Source organism: Nansenia antarctica (assembly GCF_963989245.1).
Source record: "Nansenia antarctica genome assembly, chromosome: 6".
Lineage (NCBI taxonomy): Eukaryota > Metazoa > Chordata > Actinopteri > Argentiniformes > Microstomatidae > Nansenia > Nansenia antarctica.
This window is the reverse complement of record NC_137676.1, coordinates 3,420,398-3,427,897: the sequence shown is the minus strand read 5'-3', so window position 1 is coordinate 3,427,897 and position 7,500 is coordinate 3,420,398. Positions and strand designations below refer to the sequence as shown.

The 7,500-nt window shown below is 47.9% G+C and overlaps 1 pseudogene across 1 annotated transcript in view; it reads left to right on the top strand.

Annotated features, from left to right (window-relative positions):
* Nucleotides 1-7,500, top strand: part of LOC308159688 (otoferlin-like) — a 109,965-nt pseudogene that overhangs the window by 30,040 nt on the left and 72,425 nt on the right. The window contains exon 3 of the transcript in view: nucleotides 2,528-2,616. The product of the transcript in view is annotated as an otoferlin-like (transcript). The remainder of the gene's footprint in view (nucleotides 1-2,527; nucleotides 2,617-7,500) is intronic.

The following is a 7,500-nucleotide window of genomic DNA, read 5'->3' as shown; positions in this document are numbered from 1 at the left end:
TGCGATTATTGTAATGGTCTCTAAAGGAGCTGTTCATAAATTGCAGCTCATCCAAAACGGGGCTGCTAGGGTCCTAACAAAAACACATTACACCAATGCTGAGATCCCTGCACTGGCTACCAGTCTCTCAGAGAATTTAATTCAAAATCCTCCTAATTACATACAAATCACAAAATGGTCTTGGACCAAAATACATCTCTCCTCCCACCCTATATTCCCACAAGGTCCCTAAGGTCAGCTGAGGCTAATCAGCTAATCATTCCAAGAGTGAAAACAAAACACGGTGCAGCAGCTTTCAGTCACGCTGCCTCATGCTCTTGGAACAAACTCCCTGAAGAAATCAAACAGGCCCAAACCCTTAAAATATAAAATTCTACGCTAAAAACCTTCATGTTTTGCAGCAGTTATGATTAGACACAAACACTTCTGTCTTTTATCCATTAACTATTGTCTTATTACATGTTTGATCTATTTTCTTCTTATATTTGCTTTTATTCATTGTCATTTTTATTTTCTTACTATGCTCCTCTTGCTGTATTTTTAAATTAAAGCACTTGACTGAATCTCCCCTGTTGTATGAAATGTGCAACACAAATAAACTTGTCTTGCCTTGCCTTGCCTTGCCTTATTCCAAAGTGCTTTACAATGGCCTCTCATTCACCCATTAACACAAGTATTCACACCACAATGGCGGCAAGCTACCGTGCAAGGTGCCAGCCCGCTCTTTGCGAGCAATTTGCGGTTCAGTGTCTTGTCCAAGGACACCTTGACACATGGCCCGTATATTTCTGATTCATTTGCTTTTACTAGTACCACTGTCATGGCTGTCTTAATGGAATGTTTGTATGTTTTTAGATGTTTTATGTTTCCAGGTAACATCCTCTAAGGGACAACAGATGGAAACCAGCCATGGCGATAATCTGGCTTGTTTACAAGCTTTCTCGTAACATGTTGTAATACATGGAGTTTGTTCATTAACTTGCAACTGTCCCTTCTCAAATAAACATATCAAATCACATGGCCCGCGCATAGATCGAACCGCCGACCTTGCGATCATTAGACGCCGGCTCTACCTCCTGAGCCACCGCCGCCCCTTTCACACTGTGGTCTTGCTGTGGTCTTGTTGTGGTCCCAGTGTGGTCTTGTTGTGGTCACAGTGTGGTCTTGTTGTGGTCACAGTGTGGTCTTGTTGTGGTCACAGTATGGTCTTGTTGTGGTCCCAGTGTGGTCTTGTTGTGGTCCCAGTGTGGTCTTGTTGTGGTCTTGTTGTGGTCACAGTGTGGTCTTGTTGTGGTCTTGTTGTGGACAAAGTGTGGTCTTGTTGTGGTCATAGTGTGGTCTTGTTGTGGACACAGTGTGGTCTTGTTGTGGACAAAGTGTGGTCTTGTTGTGGACAAAGTGTGGTCTTGTTGTGGTCACAGTGTGGTCTTGTTGTGGTCACAGTGTGGTCTTGTTGTGGTCACAGTGTGGTCTTGTTGTGGTCTTGTTGTGGTCACAGTGTGGTCTTGTTGTGGTCACAGTGTGGTCTTGTTGTGGTCACAGTGTGGTCTTGTTGTGGTCACAGTGTGGTCTTGTTGTGGTCTTGTTGTGGACAAAGTGTGGTCTTGTTGTGGTCACAGTGTGGTCTTGTTGTGGTCACAGTGTGGTCTTGTTGTGGTCACAGCGTGGTCTTGTTGTGGTCACAGTGTGGTCTTGTTGTGGTCACAGTGTGGTCTTGTTGTGGTCTTGTTGTGGACAAAGTGTGGTCTTGTTGTGGTCACAGTGTGGTCTTGTTGTGGTCACAGCGTGGTCTTGTTGTGGTCATACTGTGGTCTTGTTGTGGTCACACTGTGGTCTTGTTGTGGTCACAGTGTGGTCTTGTTGTGGTCTTGTTGTGGACACAGTGTGGTCTTGTTGTGGTCACAGTGTGGTCTTGTTGTGGTCACAGTGTGGTCTTGTTGTGGACAAAGTGTGGTCTTGTTGTGGTCACAGCGTGGTCTTGTTGTGGTCACAGTGTGGTCTTGTTGTGGTCACAGTGTGGTCTTGTTATGGTCACAGTGTGGTCTTGTTGTGGTCACAGTGTGGTCTTGTTGTGGTCACACTGTGGTCTTGTTGTGGTCACACTGTGGTCTTGTTGTGGTCACAGTGTGGTCTTGTTGTGGTCACAGTGTGGTCTTGTTGTGGTCACAGTGTGGTCTTGTTGTGGTCACAGCGTGGTCGCAGTGTGGTCGCAGTGTGGTCTTGTTGTGGTCACAGCGTGGTCTTGTTGTGGTCGCAGTGTGGTCTTGTTGTGGTCACAGTGTGGTCCTGTTGTGGTCACAGCGTGGTCTTGTTGTGGTCATAGTGTGGTCTTGTTGTGGTCACAGTGTGGTCTTGTTGTGGTCACAGTGTGGTCTTGTTGTGGTCTTGTTGTGGACAAAGTGTGGTCTTGTTGTGGTCACACTGTGGTCTTGTTGTGGTCACAGCGTGGTCTTGTTGTGGTCGCAGTGTGGTCACAGTGTGGTCTTGTTGTGGCCTAATTCTTCCTTCATCTTCTGTCCCCCTGCAGACGTTCCGGTGGCCCATAGGCAGCAAGCTGGACGGAAACGAGCTGCTGGAGATTCACGTGTTCAACTACAGCAAAGTCTTCACCAACAGGTAGGGGACAACAGCAGCATCGTCACACACACGGACATGGTAAATGGTAAATGCACTTATATAGCGCCTTTTTGCTGCTCCAAAGCGCTTTACAACGGCCTCTCATTCACACACCAATGGCAGCAAGCTACCATGCAAGGCGCTGGCCCGCACACTGGGAGCAATTTTGGGGTTCAGAGTCTTGCCCAAGGACCATTCGACATGTGGCCAGCCGGGGCTCGAACCGCTGACCGCTGCCAACCTTGTGATCATTAGACGGCGACTCGACCTCCTGCGCCACAGCCGCCCCACATGAATCCAGCAAAACTCTCTCAAACGGAGTCAGAAAGTCAGAAAAACAACAACACTTACATGTGCTGTATAAACAGTATAAACTTCATCACAAGGTGTTTACAGGGGTTATCGTTTATTTATGATAATTTATCATTTGGGTTCCTAAATATGTATTCTTTTTTTTCTGGAATTAAGTATGTAAATACGATATTTGTATTTTGGGTACGCAGTAATGAGATTGTATTAAATGGAACAGGAAACATCTTTATGATTTATGGAGAACCCCTTCTCCATAAATCATAAAGATCCTTTTTGTTCAATTTAATACAATCTTATTATATATACAAATACTGCGTATCCAAAACACAAATATTGTATGGGATTGAATAAGTTGTACTTCTTCCCACTCCTTTTCGAATATGTGTATTATTAGATTTTTTTGGGTTTGTTTTCCGTTATATAAATTATTGTTGCTTTATCTTTTTTGCACATATTTGAAATAAACAAATCAATCAACCAATCAATCAATCTGCCTTGCCTCAGGGCAGCTTCCCCCTGGGGTGGTCGGTCTCTCTGCTCTGGGAAGACACTCTGTTAAAAATGCAGTTGGACAGTCGTGTACCCAGGGTGCATCACTCCCTCTGTGACAGTTGTGTACCCAGAGTGCATCACTCCCTCTGTGACAGCCGTGTACCCAAGGTGCATCACTCCCTCTGTGACAGTTGTGTACCCAGAGTGCATCACTCCCTCTGTGACAGCCGTGTACCCAGGGTGCATCTCTCCCTCTGTGACAGTCGTGTACCCAGAGTGCATCACTCCCTCTGTGACAGCCGTGTACCCAAGGTGCATCACTCCCTCTGTGACAGTTGTGTACCCAGAGTGCATCACTCCCTCTGTGACAGCCGTGTACCCAGAGTGCATCACTCCCTCTGTGACAGTTGTGTACCCAGAGTGCATCACTCCCTCTGTCACAGCCGTGTACCCAGGGTGCATCACTCCCTCTGTGACAGCCGTGTACCCAGGGTGCATCACTCCCTCTGTGACAGTCGTGTACCCAGGGTGCATTACTCTCTCTGTGACAGTCATGTACCCCCCAGGGTGCATCTCTCCCTCTGTGACAGTCGTGTACCCAGGGTGCATCACTCCCTCTGTGACAGCTGTCTACCCAGAGTGCATCTCTCCCTCTGTGATGTGTGCTATGAGATCCTCTCTGACATTGACCAGACGCTGGTCTGAGTGACTGCTGTGACCACAGTCCTGACACATCCTGCTGCCCTTCACACACAGCCCTGTGTGTGTGTGTGTGTGTGTGTGTGTGTGTGTGTGTGTGTGTGTGTGTGTGCCCGCCCTGCTCTTCTCTATATCCTGAGAGCCAGGCACAACTAAGACAAAGAGAAGCACTGCGGCAAAAACCTCTCCCATCCTCTCTCAACAGAGTCCAGAGGAAGTGATTTGATTTCCCAAACTCATTCGCTTGCTACAAATATGCTGACTGCGTTGTTGTGTTTTTGTTTTCGGCGGTGTGTGTTTAAAGACCGGCTTGCGTGCCCCAGAACAACGGATCTCTGTGGCGGCTGCGGCTTTATCGCTTTGATGCCCGTCGCCACGGTGCTGAGATCAGCGGGCGCAGCTGTGCGATGGCTCCAGAGTTGCGATGCCGACGAGCAGACAAGCAGAGTCGCGCTCACTGGCAGTGGTGTAGTCTAGTGTTTTCTAGTGGGTATACTGTGATTTTTCCCTCCCAGCCTCATATCGTTCATTTCGGAACGCCATAAAAATACATCTGCGCTCCCTGTCTAACTTTAAATATATCTAAATGACATGTCATAAGGCTGATCTGTGCATGATAGCGCTGCATTTTGACATTTCATGTCGCATCTCCCCCCTTTGATGGTATATGACGCTAGAGTCAGTCTCAATGGTCCAAAAGTCAAGTGCTTCGTAACACAGACGGGGTGAATTTTATGAATGAAAGTGAAAGTTCTGTCACAAAACGGCGTTATGTATCCTCACACATTTTTAAGTGGGTATATGGAAATCCTTGGCCTTTCCTAGTGGGTATACGGCGTAGTCCTGCGTATCACGTAGACTACACCACTGCCTATGAGCAGACCAACAGAGCCGCGCTCAGTACTCAAGTTGTAAAAGAAAGTCAGGGGGGATGGTGGATTTCATCATATGGGGACAATTTTATCATCCCCACAGCGTCAGTGACTTCAGTGTCAGTGACTTGGTGGTAAAAATGTCATTGCATGTGTGCGTGCCCCCTCCCTCGCCCACAGCATTTTACTCAATATGCGCAAAACCAAATGTTGAAATAGCAGTAATACCACGTTCATTGATAAAATGACATAAGGGATGTAAAGGGGGGATGGCAGTTTTAGAAGGGGGATGATTTTGACTGTTTTTATTTCAGGGGGGGGATGCCATGCCCTCTCATCCCCCCTCAACTGGAGTGCTGGTCGCGCTGTGTTGTGTCTTTGGTCGTAGCCCCTGGAAGCTACATGCTACAACTGGTGGCATCTCACACAGCCTCAAACACTAAGCAGCGCACACACAGAAACACACACACACGCACACACACACACACACACACACACACACACACACACACAGAAACACACGCATGCACACACACGTGCACAGAAACACATGCATGCACACACACGCAGAAACACACACGCAAACACACACGCAAACACACACGTAGAAACTCACAGAAACGCACGCATGCACACACTCACACACAGAAACACAACCAGGCACAGACACACGCACAGAACACACGCATGCACACACACGCATGCACACACACACAGAAACGCACACACACACACACACACACACACACACACACACACACAGAAACACACACACACACACACACACACAGAAACACACACACACACACACACACACAGAAACAAACACACACGCATGCACACACACACACACACACACACACACACACACACACACACACACACACAGAAACACACACACACGCATGCACACACACACACACACACACACAGACAGAAACACACACACGCACGCACACACGCACCGAAACACACACAGAAACACACGCACACACACACACGCACTAGAGGTAGAGTGCAGTCCAGGGTTAGTAAATAATTCAAGGTTATCACTAACATGTCATTCTTCTCACACCTGCTCCATACCATAATACACCCTCAGGATGTATAATTATCATACCATACGCCCGCAGGATGGGTCATTATACTCGTAACTGATCTTCGTCACGCCTGTTAGTTGCTAGGCTATCAATAGTCAATATGGCCAATATATCACACCCCCACTCTAACCAAAGGGTTTCAAATGACCTAAACACTAAAGACAAAGAGATGCTGATCGTGTGATGATCCACACATGTTGTTGACCTCGATGTCTATCTGACAGATGGTTCGTTTGGAGAGAGAAGAGTGTCCCAACTGTCTACCCACTAGCAGTACTCAAATTGTAAAAGAAAATCACGGGGGATGGTGGATTCTATCATATGGGGACAATTTTAGCATCCCCACAGCGTCAGTGACTTGGTAAAAATGTCATTGCATGTGTGACTCCCTCGCCCACAGTATTTTACTCAATATGCGCAAAACTAAATGTTGAAATAGCAGTAATACCACGTTCATTGATAAAATGACATAAGGGATGGAAAGGGGGGATGGCAGTTTTAGAAGGGGGATGATTTTTACTGTTTTTATTTCAGCCATTATGCCATCCCGACATTTTTTCTCTCTCCTTCAGAAGCTTGTCAGAACCTCATAAATGATTAATTCATTCGTTCTCCGACACTACAGTTGAAGAGACCCCCCGAAGGTTACTGCGCTACTCTCACACTTTTACGGTACCCCAACGTACCCCTCTTCTTCTTCTTCTCCCCCTGCACAGCGGGGCTTGCTTTCCCTTCTAAGGGGGGCTTTGATCGAGTGTAGTGTCTGAGCTCGGCTGTGCGAGGCCCTAGCTGCCCCCCCCCCCCCCCCCGCCGCCTCCCCCCCCGTACCCAGATGGATAATTCATGCGGAGCCTCTTCTCCGCCCCGAATCGAGCTTGTTCTGGCTTCACCCTCTCGCTCTGCAGTGTGTTTCTCTCTCTCTCTCCCCCCCTACTGACATGAATGCAACCCCCCCCCCTCACCCCACCCCCTTATTCTCTCTCTACATCTTAGTTTATTTGTATTCCTCTCTTTTTTGTGTTCATCACCCCAAACTGTCTCTCTCGCTCCTCTTCTCCCTCCTTTTCACTTCACTCCCTCCCTCGCTTTTTCTCCTCACTTCACTCCTCTTCCTCTTCACTACACTCGCATCCCCGCTGGTGGAACGAGCTTCCCACGGCTGTCAGAACTGCAGAGTCACTACCCATCTTCCGTCGGAGACTGAAGACCTCCATCTCTTCAGGGGAGTTCTTAACTGCTCCTCCTGAGACATCTACTACCCCCCAGCACTGTCTCCTCCTGAGACATCTACTACCCCCCAGCACTGTGTCTCTCCTGAGACATCTACTACCCCCCAGCACTGTGTCTCCTGAGACATCTACTACCCCCCAGCACTGTGTCTCCTGAGACATCTACTACCCCCCAGCACT